The sequence below is a fragment of the Podarcis cretensis genome, assembly GCF_951804945.1.
Source record: "Podarcis cretensis genome assembly, chromosome: 1".
In the NCBI taxonomy this organism is placed as follows: domain Eukaryota; kingdom Metazoa; phylum Chordata; class Lepidosauria; order Squamata; family Lacertidae; genus Podarcis; species Podarcis cretensis.
Window position 1 is genome coordinate 139,865,842 of NC_137170.1, and position 20,415 is coordinate 139,886,256.

Consider the following 20,415-nt stretch of genomic DNA (forward strand, 5'->3'; position numbering starts at 1 on the left):
TGTCAAGAAGGAGGTTTGTCCCCTTCCACTCCTCCTCCCTCGTCATTGCTCAGTTGTCCTGATTAATAGCATGCTGGGTTCCCAAGCCTGGGGACTCCCCATGTGGTAAGCAGTTCTCCTCAGGACTCCCAGGAATGATCTAGATGGGAAGAGTCTCCTTTCCTGGTTAATCATGGTTAACCCCGCATATAACGTGTTGCAGTAATCTAACCTAGAGGTACCAACAGGACAGATAACAGATCGGGTGCAACTGGGTCACTAGCCCAAGCTGATGGAAGGCACTTTGTTCCACCGAGCCCAGCTGAGCCTCAAGCAACAGCAATGGATCCAGCAGTAGTCCCAAATGGAAGAACGAGTGGGTTGCTGGAAGACCTGATGGCTGACAACTTGGAGGAAAGCGGTCAAGAGAGTCTGGGTCCTCCCCCCCCCCCTTAAAGATCTGGCCCAGTAAGCAGTAGTGAATTAATTCCCTTTCCTTATTTTTGAATTTCTACAATTTTATCTATGCAACACTTTCAGGACTTGGACTTGGACTTGAATAAATAATTTCCTCACATGGTTTTACATAGCTGTGAATATCTTGCTATGAAGTTGTAAATCTAACTTATTCTAGACACTTATTTTAGACACTTAGACAAATATCAACAATCTGAAACCGCCTACATCAGTCAGATTAATAGAGATGCATAGACAATAAAAACATCCCAAACAACAAACCACCAGCAGGTTATGCAAAAACCTCAGATTTCATCTGCAGATAAATTATTCAGTGCAACCGTGAGTCAAACATTCTATTTAGTGTATTTCTGGAGGTCAAATTAGTACCAGTAATTTTCCATTACATTATCATGTTTGCTAATATATTAGAAACCCTTCTTGCAGTAATGGCCTCTGTTAACTCATTTTGTTGTGTTAGCAAATAACACAAGCTTTGTCCTACACAATTTATAAGCTGTTATGGTGACATTTGCCAGTATGGTGAGAAAGGAGCTGATAATGGAACCAAAATGTTCAAGGAAAAGGGATTTGTGGGATTATATCCCCATGTAGCATTGCACAATGTGGTTTCCTTGTTTATTACTGTCCTCAAATGAGAAGGCTGGGGCAGTGGGAGGCTGTTCTGTGATTCTACACAAGATATTTCCTTCAAAAAGACTTTAAGAATAATGTTCCTCAAATGCTGCCAGAAGGACCATATGAGGTGGGGGTGCGAACATGCACAGATGCATTGCCACTGATTCAAACCGCTGGATGTAAGCTGGACTACAAAGGTTGCACTCTGAGGTGCTTCCACTCACACAGGGCGAAAGGTTGCTGATGGCCTTCTAGTGCCCCTGAGAACAGGCTCTAGAGGTTGGCTGTCCCTCCAGAGCAGCGTTTTCAGGGAGGATCCAGCCCTGGTTGGGAGAAATAATTGAGCTGGTGATGGTGATGGTTACATTTATTAGCTGACCTGCACCAGCAAGTCCCAGGGCTGCTTACAACAATTTAAAATTCAGAATCGAAAACACTCCAAACAGATTAAGGTGGCAGGAATAGGGTCGGCCCTGAAAGCATGCATCTCAGGCCACTGTGACCCAGTTTGCATGTAACACGAAGCCAAAACATTGGATTAGTGTGAACAAGCAAATCTGTGGCCTCCCAAAGAGAACATTATTTGCTTTTTAGATTTGTGGGGTGAGTTCAAAAATGAGCTTGGGCCAGACATAACATTAAGGGCTTGTCTCCTGCCTAGAAAACATGGATCTGAGTGGTTTTCCGCTTGAACCTTGCTTTCTAGGCATGAGCCCAAGAAGTCTTCTGTTTGTCCTGCTCCTTTCTCAGGGAAAACCAGCTCTTTAACGCTATATCGGAGCAAATGTCAACCTGGAGAAACCCCGATTGCAGTTTGCTCCCATTGGGTGCTAAAGAGAGGTTTCCCCTGGGGAAGTGTGCCCCAGCCTGAAGCGAAACCCTGGCTCAAGGGCAGCAGGAGCAGAGGAGGAGCAAAGCAACTCCTGCTCTTGGCTCCAGGAGGCCCCACGTGGCGCCTCTGTGCTGAGACACGGCTTGGCTTGGCGTTCTGGGCGCACTGGATCTGGATGGGCAGAAGGGCTCTCTACACACAGAGTGCGGTCTTTGGGGCGAAGCCAAAATGCTCACTAGAAATAAAATGCAGAGAATCCCAATGATCAGTTTTGTGCTTCTTAACATATTCATTACATTGATGGAAATTCTGAAGAAAGTACAAATGCATTCGAAATAACTAAAGCTGACTTTGGGAGAGTCGGAAACAAAATGGCAGAAGAGGCTTGAATTATTCATGAGTGTGGAATGACTTAGCCGATGGGGAGGGAAGGGATGATCCTGGCTATATTTAAAATAACCTGCTTGGTTTCTGAACTATTACTGTTTGAGAACAAAAAATATGGAAAGATGGTAACTGTAAATAGCCCCCAAACAAAGAATAACCTAAAGTTATTCAGTCCAAACAACTTACAACTTTTAATTTGGGGCAGCTTTGGGTGACTGCAGTAAAGTGAGGGAAAACAGGGAAGGTAGGATTATCGTTAGACGTGTTTCAGCTCTCTGAAATCTGATTTTATTTGGAAATTTTACATCTTTTAACCTATTGCTACCACCAGGATGGGTAATAACTTTAAATAAACGATTTGCAGAGCAGACCTGAAGTATTTGTGTGTGGAAGCTAATTGTTAAAATATACTTCTCTCCCAAGGCACACCAGACCCTGCAGTTCAGATGGCCTTACTCATTAATAATAATGATAAAATGATTTATTGCAACATGTGAATTCTCAATACATTTCAGTAATAGTGTGTCTTGGTCTATTAACGCAGTTAGTATAAGGACGTGGGTGGCGCTGTGGGTTAAACCAGAGCCTAGGGCTTGCTGATCAGAAGGTCGGCGGTTCGAATCCCCGCAACAGGATGCGCTCCCGTTGCTCGGTCCCTGCTCCTGCCAACCTAGCAGTTTGAAAGCACACAGTGCAAGTAGATAAATAGGTGCCGCTCTGGCGGGAAGGTAAACGGTGTTTCCATGCACTGCTCTGGTTTGCCAGAAGCGGCTTAGTCATGCTGGCCACATGACCCGGAAGCTGTACGCCGGCTCCCTCGGCCAATAAAGCGAGATGAGTGCATACAAACATACAAATAGGGTTTTAAAGCTACCCACCTCCACAAAACAGACCAGGTTTACTAGACATTCATTTTTTAGCAGTGTTCAAACATGATTTGAAGAAAAAGAAAAAAAGAAAGAAAGAAAGAAAGAAAGAAAGAAAGAAAGAAAGAGAATCCTTTTGTTAAGACTGCGAAAATTTTCAGTAAAATGAAAACAAATTGCTCTAAGTAAACCATTTGTCACAGTCTGATTACTTTGCTGCCACACTGGGGACGCCAATTTGTCATGCCAGATCAGGGTAGCGGCAGGCAAAATGGCAGGCTGCTTTCTGGCTCTTTGCTTTAAGCCATGAAAGAGAACCTGGGTTTCACGTCCCCTCACTCAGTCTTACCTCGTGGGCCAAGAGCACATTTTCATGTCCATTCTGAGGGGATGGCCAATGTGGCAAGTCAGGGTAAGGTGAGAGGATGGTGACTTGTTGACCATTCGTAGCTACATATCAAGAAAGAGTTCTCACTGAGCTGATAAATCTAGATTGTATCACTTTCACACTGCACACGGGAGCTTGCCTACTTGAATGCTCCTCCATACAAAAAAGAAAAAAATCTAGCTTGACCATATCCCTGGCGTGTTAGTGTTTCGTTTTCATTTAAAGTATGTTCAGGGACATTTGGAATGGAAAAGCAACTAACCAAGCTAGCCCCCGGCTACCATTTGAAAATTCAAATCATGGCTTTACTTTCTTTTGGCTCAGCCATTATTTAAAAGTTGTCCCAAACATGGTATTGCAACCGTGGCACATGTGTTGTAGATCTGAGATGCATAGATGCCATCCCTCACCCCACCCCACCCCAACACCTTCTTAATGTCAGCCCAAAGAAATCTTGGTCTTCAAATATCATATGTATAAAAAGATACACCTCTTAACAAAACATGTAGCCTTGAACCACTGGGCACAGATTGTTTCGGGTCTTCTACATCCAGTGATCCAGTGTGTCATAGTGGTACTAGTAGGACCCAGGAGACCCCCCTGCCATTAAGCTCGCTGGGTGAATTTGGACCAATCTCAGCCTAAAGACACCTCACAGGAAATGGTAGAGTGGCCAGAACAAGCTACCCCTCCAGGAACCCCCTATTCCACACAACGATTAAACCCAGTCCTCTTCTTCACCATCCCATCCTAAATTGGTGGTGATGGAGCAAGGATCTATGCCGCCTTGCTCTCCTTGGTAGAAAGGTGGGATGAAAATGTAAAAGCTGCTCCACCAGGCCTTTGGCCAAGGCACAGTCTGACCCTCACTCTACTTCTGTAATCTTCATAGAGCTCTAGCCCAATGGTTGCCATTAATTTGATTCTGAACTGATTTTAGTATGTATTTCAATTACAGTGGTACCTCGGGTTACATACGCTTCAGGTTACATACGCTTCAGGTTACAGACTCCGCTAACCCAGAAATAGTACCTCGGGTTAAGAACTTTGCTTCAGGATGAGAACAGAAATCGTGCTCCGGCAGCGGGAGGCCCCATTAGCTAAAGTGGTGCTTCAGGTTAAGAACAGTTTCAGGTTAAGTACAGACCTCCGGAACGAATTAAGTACTTAACCCAAGGTACCACTGTAATTGACTGTGATTTTATGTATATTGTGCTATTTTTACTGTTGTTAGCCACTCTGAGCCTGGCTTTGGCTGGGGAGGGCGGGATATAAATAAATTATTATTATTATTATTATTATTATTATTATTATTATTATTAAACATACTAGGCATCTGCTACCCACCCTTGGTTCTTCAAATGATAGCACAGAACAGAGTACAAGGATTATGTGCAACAGTTCAGCCCCTCAGATCTCTTAAATAGGAGAGCTAAGAAAGGACTTTCCTTGAGTGGAAAGATGGTGAAAACAAGAAGAGGGGTACTCAAATATTATGCCTTATTTTAGGCATGACCTGCTTTATATGATTCAAATACTTATTTATACTACGCAAGTTGGGTTTTCTATCTTTCTTCTTTTGCCCATTCATGGATGTAACATAATCACCACACCATTGTCCAATACCGGTGTTTGCTTTCTGATCAGGGCAGTTGAAACCACAACCCTGTCCAGAAATTTCAGAAGGGCGACTCTTTGGCCACTAGGTGGCCTAGTTGTCCCTCTGACTACACTGTGGTTCGCCACTTCCCCAGAGCTAATGGGCATTTTGCTTTGAAGCAGGGCACGCAGTTATGGTTTTAGGCATGTCCCCCATGTACTGTTTTCTGCATGGTGCTGTTTTCACATGGGCTTTCAACAATTACATTATGCCATTGCTGCCTCCACCAACCTGTCACCCTCCAGACATTTTAGAAGACAAATGTATGGAAAGTGATTTATAGGGTCATGGCTTACAGGTTCTCTTGCCCCGGGATGGGTGAGAGGCATGAAAGGTTTTTATTCCTTTATACTGATGTTCATATTTCCTCTCTACACATGACTGGAATTGTGGCAGTATTTTCAACCCCACCTGTATTCTCCCCTTTCTAATGCAGAGGAAAATAACGATTCTTGGTAGTTATCCAGGTGGAGAATTCCTACTGCTGGAGGCTGCAGTGAGGCACTTAGTTCCTCCAGGACATGCAACAGACAGCAGTCCAGGAGTAGCCCCAGTAGAGTTGGAAAGGACCATGTTGTTGTTGTTTAGTCGTTTAGTCGTGTCCAACTCTTCGTGACCCCCTGGACCAGAGCATGCCAGGCACTCCTGTCTTCCACTGCCTCCCGCACTTTGGTCAAACTCATGCTGGTAGCTTCGAGAACACTGTCCCACTATCTCGTCCTCTGTCGTCCCCTTCTCCTTGTGCCCTCAATCTTTCCCAACATCAGGGTCTTTTACAGGTGAAAGTAGGACCATAACATTAGGGTCTTTTCCAAGTGAAAAAAGAAGTCTGATCGCCGTAGAATTGATACTTTTGAATTATGGTGCTGGAGGAGACTCTTGAGGGTCCCATGGATTGCAAGAAGATCAAACCTATCCATTCTTAAGGAAATCAGCCCTGAGTGCTCACTGGAAGGACAGATCGTGAAGCTGAGGCTCCAATACTTTGGCCACCTCATGAGAAGAGAAGACTCCCTGGAAAAGACCCTGATGTTGGGAAAGATGGAAGGCACAAGGAGAAGGGGACGACAGAGGATGAGATGGTGGGACAGTGTTCTCAAAGCTACCAGCATGAGTTTGACCAAACTGCAGGAGGCACTGGAAGACAGAAGTGCCTGGCATGCTCTGGTCCATGGGGTCACGAAGACTCGGACACGACTAAACGATTAAACAACAACAACATAGTTTGCTGTGGTTGACACAGTCAAAAGCTTTTGCATAGTCAATGAAGCAGAAGTAGATGTCTTTCTGGAACTCTCTAGCTTTCTCCATAATCCAGTGCATGTTTGCAATTTGGTCTCTGGTTCCTCTGCCCCTTCGAAATCCAGCTTGCACTTCTGGGAGTTCTCAGTCCACATACTGCTTGAGCCTACCTTGTAGAATTTTAGGTATAACCTTGCTAGTGTGTGAAATGAGTGCAACTGTGCGGTAGTTGGAGCATTCTTTGGGACTGCCCTTCTTTGAGATCTTTGAGATCTTTGTAGACTGATCTTAGAGATCTTTGTAGACTGATCTTTGAGATCTTTGTAGACTGATCTTCTCCGATCCTCTGGCCACTGCTGAGTTTTCCAAACTTGCTGGCATATTGAGTGTAGCACCTTAACAGCATCGTCTTTTAAAATTGTAAATAATTCAGCTTCCACTGGCCTTGTTATTAGCAGTGCTTTCTAAGGCCCATTTGACTTCACTCTACAGGATGTCTGGCTCAAGGTCAGCAACCACACTACCTCGAGTGTACGAGACAGCCATATCTTTCTGGTATAGTTCCTCTGTGTATTCTTGCCACCTCTTCTTGATTTCATCTACTTCTGTTAGGTCCTTACCACTTTTGTCCTTTATTATGGTAATCTTTGTACGAAATGTTCCTTTCATATCTCCAATTTTCTTGAACAGATCTTTGGTTTTTCCCATTCTATTGTTTTCCTCTATTTCTTTGTGTTGCTCATTTAAGAAGGCCTTCTTGTTTCTCCTTGCTATTCCTTGGAAATCTGCATTCAATTTCCTGTATCTTTTGCTTGCCTTCTCTCCCCCGCTATTTGTAATGCCTCGTTGGACAGCCACTTTGCTTTCTTGCATTTCCTTTTCATTGGGATGGTTTTCGTTGCTGCCTCCTGTATAATGTTGCGAGCCTCCATCCATAGTTCTTCAGGCACTCTGTCCACCAAATCTAAATCTTTAAACCTGTTCCTCACTTCTACTGTGTATTCATAAGGGATTTGACTTAGATTGTATCTTACCGGCCCAGTGGTTTTTCCTACTTTCTTCAGTTTAAGCTTGAATTTTGCTATAAGAAGCTGATGATCTGAGCCACAGTCAGCTCCAGGTCTTTTTTTTTTTTTTTTTTTTTGCTGACTGTATAGAGCTTCTCCATCTTTGGCTGCAGAGAATATAATCAATCTGATTTTGATGCTGTCCATCTGGTGATGTCCATGTGTAGAGTCGTCTCTTGTGTTGTTGGAAAAGCGTGTTTGTGATGACCAGCTTGTTCTCTTGGCAGAACTCTATTAGCCTTTGCCCTGCTTCATTTTGAACTCCAAGGCCAAACTTGCCAGTTGTTCCTTTTATCTCTTGATTCCCTACTGTAGCATTCCAATCCCCTATAATGAGAAGAACATCCTTCTTTGGTGTCACTTCTATAAAGTCTTGTAAGTCTTCATAGAATTGGTCAATTTCAGTTTCTTCAGCACCAGTAGTTGATGCATAAACTTGGATTACTGTGATGTTAAAAGGTCTGTCTTGGATTCGTATCGAGATCATTCTATCATTTTTGAGATTGCATCCCAGTACTGCTTTCGCCACTCTTTTGTTGACTATGAGGGCCACTCCATTTCTTTTGCGGGTTTCTTGCCCACAGTAGTATATATGATAGTCATCCGAACTGAATTCGCCCATTCCCATCCATTTTAGTTCACTGATGCCCAGGATGTCAATATTTATTCTTGCCATCTCATTTTTGACCACATCCAACTTACCCAGGTTCATGGCTCTTACATTCCAGGTTCCTATGCAATATTTTTCTTTACAGCATTGGACTTTCCTTTCGCTTCCAGGCATATCCGCAACTGGGCGTCCTTTCGGCTTTGGCCCAGCCGCTTCATCAGCTCTGAATCTACTTGTACTTGTCCTCCGCTCTTCCTCAGTAGCATATTGGACGCCTTCTGACCTGAGGGGCTCATCTTCCAGTGTCATAACTTTTATATGCCTGTTGTCTTTGTCCATGGAGTTTTCTTGGCAGGGATACTGGAGTGGCTTGCCGGTTCTTCATCCAGGTGGATCACGTTTGGTCAAACTCTCCACTATGACCTGTCCATCTTGGGTGCCCTGCACGGCATAGCTCATAGCTTCTCTGAGTTATTCAAGCCCCTTTGCCACGGCAAGGCAGTGATCCATGAGGGCCATCTAATTCCACCCTCTGCAATGCAAGAATCTTTTGCCCAAGTGGGGCTTGAACCCATGACTGTGAGATTAAAAGTTTCCTGCTCTGCCAACTGAACTACTTTGCTGGTACAGGAAGAAAGGAGGAAAGAGCTGAGGTGGGTAGGCAATATGGCAGCAAAGATTACTTTGTTCTACTACACAAGAATGGATGGTAGAGAGTAGCCTGCCAGACGAAAGAATTATCCTACACAACAAGCCACACAGTCACAGCACAAACAGCTAGCAACACAAGCAGAAAATAAATTTGAACTACAAGGCTGATCCAGTGGTGGAGACTGAGAGTAGCTCTTTCTGCAAGCAAACACTGACAACAATACCCCACACCCCAGGGGAACACAAAAGGCAGATAGGAGCACAGACACACATACAGTTACTTGCTTCCTCCCGCCCCCCAAGTGTCCATGGGTGAAAACCTTTGGAATCAGGATGGAAGATTCTGATAAAAGTACGCCAATAAACTGAAGTGCATCAGAAACACATAAAAGCAGAGTAAGTATCTGTTTCATGCTTGCAATCAAGACAGTCTTTATTTTAACAGAACTGAGATCTTGGTTCATGAATTGTGCCCTGTAGTTTCTGGCCTATTTGAGATCATTTCATGCAAGACAGAGGGAATCTGTGCCACCCTGCCAAGGGATCCTTCTTAATTGTTTGAGGGTTGAGAACAGCAGTGCTTGTTGCATTAGACAGAGGCAAAGGTAATTATTCACCCTCCTATCTTATAACTGGATAATGGCTTATAACTTTGCAGTGGGATCAACAGCATTGGACTGTTTTACGGCCAACACACCAATAATAGGAACCTGCCAAATCGATCTAAGCTGTCCTGGGGGTTGCAAACATCAGCATTACGCTGCAGAGGGAAAGAGACAGGATGGCAATTTAAGCTTTTTACGAAAGAATGCTGCAATGGACTTGAACTGTAAATTCAACTTTTTAATAAAAAAGTACCCTTCAGTTTGTAACTTTGCAGAGACATTTACCAAATGAAAGAAATGTAGTGAAAAATGCCAGAAACCAAAGAATTCACCCACCTTCTGCCATCTTTCATTTAAAAATGCAATCTACTCCAGACCAATATCATCCATCAGGGAGAAAAAAAGGAAAACAAGAAGGAAGGAAAACAGAATGTGAAACTTCCCACTTGCGTAAGTTTAGACTGAATTATTGCCCTGGCTTTGTTTTGTTGCTAAGCCAGCAGTCTAGTAACACTGCAGAGCAAAACATTGATGGAGTGTGAACTGAACATGCGCCCTCATGTATTTTGGAGTCTTTCCATCTTTGCAACAAGAATAGTGCGGACAAGCCACCTTGCTCAGTCGTGGATTTTTAAAAGTCAACAATTAGACTTGATAGTTCTCCTAAATAAATAGCTGAATTTAATGTTGATCTTGTTCTGAGGCATTTCCAGAACACACATTCTGCTTGGTGTTAGCAGGTCCAGACAAAGGTCAAGGAAGCTGCCCAGCCAAAATACTGTTACACACTCTGCATTATCTGTTCCTACGGCCAAGGGAAGGAAACAAGCCTGCAGTCCCCAGTTAACACAAGCTGGTTTTTGCCAAGGACTAAGCAGAAGCCATCTTATTTTCTTTTGGCTCTTTTGGCAAAGAGCACCTTATGCTTTTGGTTTTCTTCTGGTGCGCCCTCAAAACTTTTGCTTGGTTTTCATCCATGACTTGGAGACATGAAGTGTGCAAAAGCCATTGAAGACTCCACGCATGAGCACGCAAGGGCATCGCTTAGGAAACGTCCAAATTCTTGGCAGGAAAGGGAAGACCATATGAAGAGCCTGCAGGATCAGGCCAAGGGCCCATCGAGTACCGTCTCCTGTTCTCTCAGCGGCCAACCAGATGGAGGCCTGTGACAAACCAGCAAGCGGCCCCTGAGCACAGGAGCCCCCTCCCCTTCTGTGGCTTCAGGGAAGCGCTCTTCAGAAGCAAGCTGCCTATGGCAGAGGCTAGCAGCCATTGAGAGCCTTTTCCTCTGTCCCTTTGTCCAGTCCAACAATCCAACTCACATTTGTCTCACTAAGCCAGGGGAAATGGCCCGATCCCTGAGGCAGATGTATGGAAGCCTGTTTCCTTGAATGGGCTGGTGTCTGGTGACTCATCGGGCTGCAAGTGTACCTAACTTTGTGCTGGACTGTTGTTTCTGTATCGTTTTAGGGCCAGTGCAAACAATACTATATCTGTGTAACTAGGCCTTCTCCTTGTTGCAGCAAGTACTGATAATCTTCTGGGTTTTCCCACAACTGTTGGAAAGTGCCCTCAAAATAGCAGCAAGTTTCTGAATAGTTATGACAAAACTATGAAAAATATATTTTAAAAGCCATGATTTAAAATAATAAATAAAAAAGCTTTTGGAGCTTTTCAGCTGATCCTCCTTTCCTGTGTTATAAAAGAGAAGCCCAGTGGGGTTTCCTCAGTTTTTTACATGAAATAGGAAATGTGTAACATTGGGAAATAAAAACATGTTTAGAAGAGTTCTTTGCATTCGTGGTGATGTCTTATGGGGGGGGGTTGTTCCCCCTGCCTGCTGTGAGGTTTAACCCCTCTCACAGGGCCACTGCCCCCTCTTTTGGTGGCCCTGTTCTCTCTCATGCCAACTGACACAGAACTGACCTTAGCCGTATCCTTGTGTGGTCATCAGACCAGCTACTCTACAAACCCAGTCAATGCAATGAAAGCTTCACTTGTGCATATCGGTGTTGATCTTGACAGAGTGAAAAGTCAGAGGTTATTTTGATCCCTGTTTCCAGTACTTTATCATCCTTAAACAAAAAAACAAAAGACCTAGCGTAGCTGGGGAGTGCGGCGGGCAGTCCGCACTGGGCGGCAGTTACCAATTCTGCTGCAATTTGCTGTCTATCTCTTAAAGAGAAAGTAACATGTAACAAGCATGCTGTGCTGTTTGAAGCAAGGAACTGATTTCAGGGGAATGTATTTGTTTTGATAGTTTGTGTCTTTATGTATTGGTGCCATCCTTGCCATCTAGTTGAGACACGAGTTCATACCTTTCCTGCTATAAACAACAGGTAATTGGCATCAGGTTACACTCTGCAAGACTTCCTTGACTTGAAATTCATTTTTCTTGGTCTACCAGGCACATCTTTGAAAAGCCTGTCCCCCTCCTGTTGTCTTAGTTTTTCTGAAAAGTTGGCTTCAAGAAGTATTTTGCATACTGAGTTAACAACAACTTTATTATTGCATTAGCCGTGTAGCCATAGCATAATATACATAGAAATAACAGCATAAAATAGGGGGGGAGGTAAAGGTAGATATCGTCCAAGGCGAATACGAGGATAACAAAAGTGACAGGGGATTTAAAACATTGAGTGACAGAGAATGCAAAAACAGGTTTGATTGTGCGGCATATCAACTACGGCTGTGGTGTTAAAGAAGGAGTTGGTGCCGCTTTCCTCTTCATCACACTAAGCAGGAAGTTAGCTGTCATCTCGGTAATCCAACAGTCAGAATCCTGCAGAAGAAGGGACACTATCCAGGGCTGGATTGGGAGATGAAGCTTGTTCACGAGAGGAATTAGAAACCGAGATCTTTCATCTGTCCAGTTGGGACAGAAGAGCATTACATGTTCCATACTCTCCAGAGCCGTGTCGTTGCAGGTGCATGTTCTATTTGCGATGGGAGCTCTGGAATAGCGACCCGACAAAACTGCTGTAGGGAAACAGTTGAGACGGGCACAGGTAAAGGCCCTTCGCTTAGCCTCCGAAGGAATTGTAAAGCAGCATACTGAGTTACACAACCACAAGGGCTTCTTCAAGAGGAAGCGGGAAAGCGATGTCATGAATTCTTCTTCTGTCCTCTACAGCAGAGCAAGCAAACTTCAGCAGAATGACGGCAGATGCTGACAGATAGCCCAGTCCCTCAATGCCTGTGGCAAGCAGCTTCCAGGCTGCTGCTGGTGCCAGCAGGACTGCATGCATCACTCTTCTTCCATCTGCACTAGCTATTTTTCACGTGACCTCTGACCGAGTTAAGATAGAGAATCTGATCCTATCTGTTCTGGATTTGCCACAGATTAGGTCTCTGCTTCCAGGGTTTATTGGGGACCATTAGTACTAGACCAACCTTCCTCTATAATAAACCTTCCTCTAAAACAACCGCTGAGCTATGTATAGCTCATTGGTAGATCAAGAGTTTGCAAGAAGGACCCAGGCATAAATCCTCACATTTTCTGGTTGATAGGTAGCTAGGCTGGGAAATAGCATTTTTAAAAACCTGTGACAGCTGCCACTAGTCAGAGTAGACATTTGAGGAGTTGATGGGCCAGTAGTCCCATTCTGTTTTTTATATATATATATAATATTTATTGGTGTTTCAAAAAGTTACAAGAATAAAAAAGAAAGAAAAAGAAAAACAGAAAATACAAAATACAGAAAAAAATATAAAAACAATTAAAAACAAATCCATCTTTCCATATCTTATCTATCATTTGCTTGTTTCCTTGACCTCCTCACACCTCCCTTTTTTGTATTCTAGTTCATTAGTTGTCTAAGCAAATCCTTTCCTTCTTTGTTTTTATCTTACTAATTTATCTTAATATATTGTAACTTTACATTCTGACCTGTTAACAATCCATTTTTACTTAATCCTTTATAACATTACTGCTAAAACCACATAGCTTCATTCCAGCATCCTTCTAACATTCCTTAATTTTACAATGTTTCTGTAGAGAGACTTTAAATTTCTTCCAGTCTTCTTCTACCAACTCTTCTCCCTGGTCTCGGATTCTGCCAGTCATTTCTGCCAGTTCCATGTAATCCATCACCTTCATCTGCCATTCTTCCCGGGTGGGTAGATCTTGTGTCTTCCAATACTTTGCAATAAGTATCCTTGCTGCTGTTGTAGCATACATAAAAAAATTTCTATCCTTCTTTGGCACCAATTGGCTGACCATGCCCAGGAGAAAGGCCTCTGGTTTCTTCAAGAAGGTATATTTAAATACCTTTTTCATTTCATTATAGATCATCTCCCAGAAAGCCTTAATCTTTGGGCACGTCCACCAAAGGTGAAAGAATGTTCCTTCAGTCTCTTTACATTTCCAACATTTATTATCAGACAAATGATATATTTTTGCAAGCTAGACTGGTTTCATGTACCACCTGTATATCATTTTCATAATATTCTCTCTTAAGGCATTACATGCCGTGAACTTCATACCTGTGGTCCATAACTGTTCCCAGTCAGCCAACATAATGTTATGTCCAATATCTTGAGCCCATTTAATCATAGCAGATTTCACCGTTTCATCTTGAGTGTTCCATTTCAACAGCAAGTTATACATTCTTGACAAAAGCTTAGTTTGGGGATCTAACAGTTCTGTTTCTAATTTTGATTTCTCCACCTGGAAGCCAATTTTCTTATCCAAATTATATGCCTCCATTATTTGATAATAATGAAGCCAATCTCACACTTTGTTTTTTAGTTTTTCAAAGCTCTGCAATTTTAATTTATCTCCCTCTTGTTCCAAAATTTCCCAATATTTCGGCCATTTGGCCTCCATATTGAACTTTTTCTGAGCCTTCGCTTCCATCGGTGACAGCCACCTTGGGGTTTTATTTTCAAGTAAGTCCTTATATCTTGTCCAAACATTAAACAATGCTTTCCTAACAATATGATTTTTAAACGCTTTATGTGCTTTGACCTTATCATACCACAAATATGCATGCCACCCAAATACATTATTGAAACCTTCTAAATCCAAGATGTCTGTGTTTTCAAGAAGCAGCCATTCTTTCAGCCAACAAAATGCAGCTGATTCATAGTAAAGTTTAAGGTCTGGCAGGGCAAATCCACCTCTTTCTTTTGCATCAGTTAGTATTTTAAATTTTATTTTGGGCTTCTTGCCCTGCCAGACAAATCTAGAAATATCTTTCTGCCACTTCTTGAAACAGTCCATTTTATCCAAAATTTGCAATGAATGAAACAAAAACAACATTCTTGGCAATACATTCATTTTTATAGCAGCGATACGGCCTAGCAAAGAAAGCTTCAAGTTTGACCATATTTCTAAATCCTTTTTCACTTCTGTCCAGTAGTCCCATTCTGGATGAGGTACCTCCATGTGTCTGTACAGACAGCCTTAGAGGCACTGCACATCATTCACAGTATGTTTCCGTGCCTCACATAAAAAGTACGCACTCCATTGTGCCACCCCTTGCCTTGTCTTATCCCAGCCTTCCCCACCCTGATGCCCTGCATGTTTTTGACTACAGCTCCCATCACCCTCTTGCTAGCTTGATCACAGGCAGACTAGCTTATCCCCTGAGATGTTTCTGGCCCTGTTTATGCCTGTCTGCAGGCCAGAGCAGCAGAAGGAGCAATAACAGCTAAGACATGCAGACACACCACTGTGACTAAGACCAGGTTGATGTCAGCACACCCAAGCACACCAAGAAACCCAAGGTTCTTACATTCTGCACCAGGCCAGCAGTTTCCACACTGAATTTGTTGGTGGGGTGGGACTTGTTTCTCCTTATAGCGCTGGGTGAGCATTTTAGGAATTTGGTATTGTACACAGTTTTAAATCTGGTTTTTAATTTAATTAATTTTATCTGATTGCATTTATCTGTTAAGTTCTCTGACACCTTTTCCTGTATGAGGTGACATAACGAGTGTAAACAGTAATAATTCATTCATGGGATGGGGACAGCAAAATGGATGAGGGATGGACTTTTGACAGAATCTCCTGTACTAAGAAGGCAGTTTTGCCCCAGTATAGAAGCCCCTACTGCTGCCAAAATTAACTAAAGCTGCCAGTTTCTCACTGCCCGTTTAGCCCTCAGAATGGTAAGTAATCTCTGACTTCCCCTCCCTATCCTCTCTGCCAATTCTGAAAGAGCAAACACTGAAGGAAATGCAATTTAAATCCCAGCAAAGCCTAGAGAGCAAATTGCACCAGTGGAGGATTGGCACACAAGAGCAGCCCTTTTCTTCAGCTGAACCCATTAGCGAGATCATGTTAGTCGCCAGGATAAGTCAACACATTCTGCTGCCTCACATTAGCAGCTAGTATAAGTCAACAATTCAGCAAAGCTCTTCTTCTTCCAGTTTAAAACGGCAGCACAGACCAGCGAGCAGAGAGTACAAAATGCAGCAGAAAAGTTCAGCCTATGCTTGTAGAGTTAACAAATAGAAGGGTTTTCCTTGCTCCTCACCCTTCCATGGGGAGTGGGAGTGGAGGAGGAGAGGGAGTCAGCAAACTGCTTACACTGAAAGCAGCATGCACCAGTTTCTTCATACTGCTGTTTTAGTACTTTAGACCCAGTGGGAAATCCCATTTCCTCAAAAAATATGTTGCCAATTAAAGACAGAGCTTGTTCTGGGAGCTAACCTGATATGGATAATTAAAACAAGTAACTAAAAGACAGGTTGCTATAGGAGCAAGTTTAAAACTCGGCTCCAGGGGCACCATCAGACGGCCCTCTGCTTGCCCTGATCTTGGGCTGCCTTTGGACGCTGCTTTGCCTGCCTGGTTGCCTGGACCTTGGGCACCTGCTGGCCCTGCTGCAACACACACCCAGCCTTGGCCGTTGCTGCAGGACTGCCATCTCTTCTGCTATCCTTGCCAAGGGGGTTCTTTCTCCCTCAAGATAACCGAGACATCTTATATGCATAGCGAAGTTGGTTCACTGAAAAGTTCCTGTATGTACCCCCAGAAGGTATACCCTCCAACCTTCCTCAGATGAAAATATGGAGGTTTCTCACTCCCCTAAATTGACTCTCCTCAACCCCTGCCCCCCCCCCGCAGAACATTTCCTATCAGAAGAAGGCTGAGTGCCGCCACCACTTCATCAATAAAGCCCTAAACAGCCTCGGTCCAGTATATCTGAAGGAGTGTCTCCAACCCCATCATTCTGTCCGGACATTGAGGTCCAGCGCCGAGGGCCTTCTGGCGGTTCCCTCACAGTGAGAAGCCAAGTTACAGGGAACCAGGCAGAGGGCCTTCTCAGTAGTGGCGCCCGCCCTGTGGAATGCCCTCCCACCAGATGTCAAAGAGAACAACAACTACCAGACTTTTAGAAAACATCTGAAGGCAGCCCTGTTTAGGGAAGCTTTTAATGTTTGATGTATTACAGTATGTTATTATTATTATTTTTTGGAAGCCACCCAGAGTGGCTGGGGAAGCCCAGCCAGATGGGCGGGGTATAAATAAGATATTATTATTATTATTATTATTATTATTATTATTATTATCATCATCATCATCATCATCATCATCATCATCATCAATAGGACACAGCAAACACACCCTCCACCGTCCTCAATCCTGATTTCATTTTAAGTGGCAGCAGCCTCTCTTCACCTGCTCTCCAGCAGCTGCTACCAGCTGCCCAAGGAAGGAGGCTGGCGGCAGCAGTAGCCCTGGGGAGGCCATGGGATGCTCCCTCTCTGCCGCCACTCAGGACAAGTGCTGGCTCACCCTCCACCCTGAGCTCAGTGGTGGCAGCACTGGCTGGGGAAATAGGGACATTCCAGGATCAAATCAGAAGCTGGGATGGCTTTTGTAATTCTGGGACTGTCCCTGGGAAATCAGGACACTTAGGGGGTTATACTATTGCAACTGTCCCAAGAGCATAAACTTTGTCAGCCTGGAAGCTCAGTTGGTCAGAGCGTGGTGCTGATAACACCAGTGTGGCAGGTTTGATCCCCATATGGGAAAGCATTGCAGGGGGTGGACCAGATGATCCTCAGGATCCCTTCCAACTTTATGAATCTAAGCTTGTGTTTTGCACAGCTGTGTACATGTACCGTCACTTATTATTTCCGTCTCAAAGGAAACAGTGGCATTTGATTTTGTTCTTGCTTACTCGTCTGGCAAGGGCTGGTTTCTCCGGTGGTGGAGGACTGGATGAAAAGGAAGAAAAGGAAAGAGCACCATTACCTGTCTGCTTCATTTTCACCTTGTCCTCTCTTGTGCTGCGTGCCACACTTGGCCCAGATTGTGTGGGAATGTGGGACACACCTGGACCGGAACAAGCCAGCATGTGGGTCTGGCTTCAGCAAATAATCAGGCCTAGCTCTTGAACTGGTTTAGCAGCAGGTGGAGGCTCCATGTCCTGAGTCTGGAAGAGCCTCCAGCCACTCATTCCAGAGATACGCTGTAGGAATATAAAAAGGCTTTCAATAAAGTCCCTGGCAAAAAGAGCAATTAAATGTTGGAACAAGCAGCAAAGAGGCAACATGAAATCACTGAAGATAATTTGCCAACTCTGAATATATTCGGAATCAGACTTGACATTGCCTAGCAGGGATGATTTAGAGCTAATTAAATTACTTCTGCCATGAGAATGGACTGTCTGAGTCAATGCAAGAACCAGCCCTCTGTCTCAAAGAAGGCTTCTCAAATTGTAATCTATGGGGAGTTCAGTGTCAGAATAGATCCTTTCCTTATTCCCACACGAAGACACCATTTGAGACTTCAGTGAAAGGAAGGGCAAGGTTCAGCAAGGACCAAGAACTAGCCTCAGTGTGGGTCAAGGTGAAATAGTGCCAGGGAGCACTTGTTTCAGTGTCTCATGCAGATTCATAAGACATGGATTGCATTCAGGCTGAACAGGGTGATTAACCTACTGTTGTGTCACAAAGTGGCATGGAGATTAGGGAAACAAGGCACCTGGAGAAGGGTGACTGGGAAGCTGCCCTGAAGCCGCAGGTTAGGCTGCAGTATTGACAAAGCAGAGTATTTATGGAGGACCTGTACAAAACAAGAGGGGTCTCCTGCTCTCCTGCCCTGTGACATAATAAGTCAAATGCCATGAGAACTATAGGAAGAGCCAGCCTTTCTTTTGAGACCAGTACCAGTTCTGCAAGAATGAGGTGAAATTTAGACCTAGGCCTGACTGAGATGGGAAATCTGTGTCTGGGCTGTAGGAGCTGTAGGAGCTCATAGCTTTGAAGGCTTATTCACAGAGAAAGTTAGCATGTCAGGGTTAAGGCTGGGTGAGAACTCTTCTGCAGTCTTAAATGGTGCAGCCCAGACATAGGTTTACCACCTCAATAAGAACTAGGCCTTACTTTGACTCTATTTAAATTTAAGTGCAGCAGACCCACAACTTATGTGTGATTTACTTAAGCAGTTGCAAGTTTCCATGGGTTGCATGAAAAGAAATAAGTACGCAGAGAATTTGGGGTGTGGGTAGCTAGAAGAGGCCATCCGAGATCTTGTGAAGGACCCATGAGATCTTGGGCAACCTTCCCAGAGGGCATACTGTAAAAAGCTCTTTCTGCTCCAGGTGCTCCTCCTGCAGAGGTTTTTTTTGAAAGCCTCCACCTTGCTCACCAAACTCTGGAAGGCTCTGTGAGGCTCCCACAAGATCTGGCCACCCACAGCTTTCCAGAGGCCTTGAGTGACCTTCCCAGTGTAGCACCCTGCTTGTGGTTAACGCTTAGCTGGAATGAAATATTCAACGCAGCAATAGATAAATTAAAATAATAATTTATTTGTCAGACAAATAAATATGAGGCACAGTGGTATATGGTTACCAAGCTCTGGCCTGGCCTCTTGCCATTCTGGCCAGCACTTATATTTCCTTAATCCAGCCCCCTTGCTCCTCCTGTGGCTGCCTCTGTCCAATCAGCCTGGTTGAAATTCCTATTGGCTGTTTGCTAGAACCAATCACAAAAGATACACCCATTTCCTCTTGCCCTTTTATGGAAATCAAAAAGCTATATATTCTTCTATCTATAAATGACAAATAAGTAGTAATATATCTTACATGTGTCTCAACAAGGAATCTTAATTACCAGCTCACCTCTTGCCCTCCTTGCCCTATTGCCTTCCAAAACAGATGGTTAATCTTGAATTTTTATCTTAAACATATATCAAGGATTTTGAGTTCACATCAACATTGAGAGATCTCCTTCATTTGAAGGTTTCTAAACAAAAGGCCTGACAACCATATATCAGGAGTGCTCGATGGCGTCTCCTGTCTGGCAGGAGGCTGGTGGCTGACTTAATTTCAGGATAGTTACAACTCTTACAACTATATGAAATAAGAATCTAGCATTTCTTAAATCCTTTGCATAATTATATTTAAGCTAATATATTTAATACATAAATAACCTTTTAAAAGGAAAAGAAATCTTAAAAGGATCTTAGTTTAAGAAAGAAACAGCTTTAGAAAAGACTTCCCAAAAATGCTCTGTTTCTGCCAGCCAGACCAGTTGCTTTTTCACTGCTCTTGACCTTTCTAACCTTAGGAAGAAGATATGGCTCATTTTACTATTTATCCACCCTTAATTTGTAGGGTCAGTGTAACCTTGGCTGTCAGCCTGTAATTCCCTTTTTACGACTTTGAGAATTGTTTTCTGCTATAAATCAGGGGGCCCCCTTGTCTAGGAGTAAAAACATTGCCAAGGTTCTTAGGCAGCTGGTCTTCTGCCTGGCATGAAACATTTGAAGATCTTTAAGCTCATTTTTAAAATACAAGCCCTGATTAAACATATAAGCTTTAATAAAAATTCAGGCTTATGATTAGATGCCTCACCAGAGCCCAGAAAGGTAGGATAATCACCGGGGGGGGGGGGGGGGTTCCAGAGGTCTTCCTCACTCTGCATGATTTTGCCTTTGCGTGCAAACCCCCCTAATGTAACCCCCACGTAAGTTGCAGGTCCACTGCATACTACATTTCTGTCACTCTCCATCCTCAGAATGTCAGACTTGTTTAGAAATATAGATCCTCTCAAAGCATAACAATAAAATTTGG

General features: G+C 43.6%; 1 long non-coding RNA gene across 1 annotated transcript in view; it reads right to left on the minus strand.

Annotated features, from left to right (window-relative positions):
* LOC307220361 overlaps positions 1–20,415 on the minus strand; it is a 108,552-nt gene that overhangs the window by 10,954 nt on the left and 77,183 nt on the right. The gene's annotated exons all lie outside the window — the stretch shown is intronic.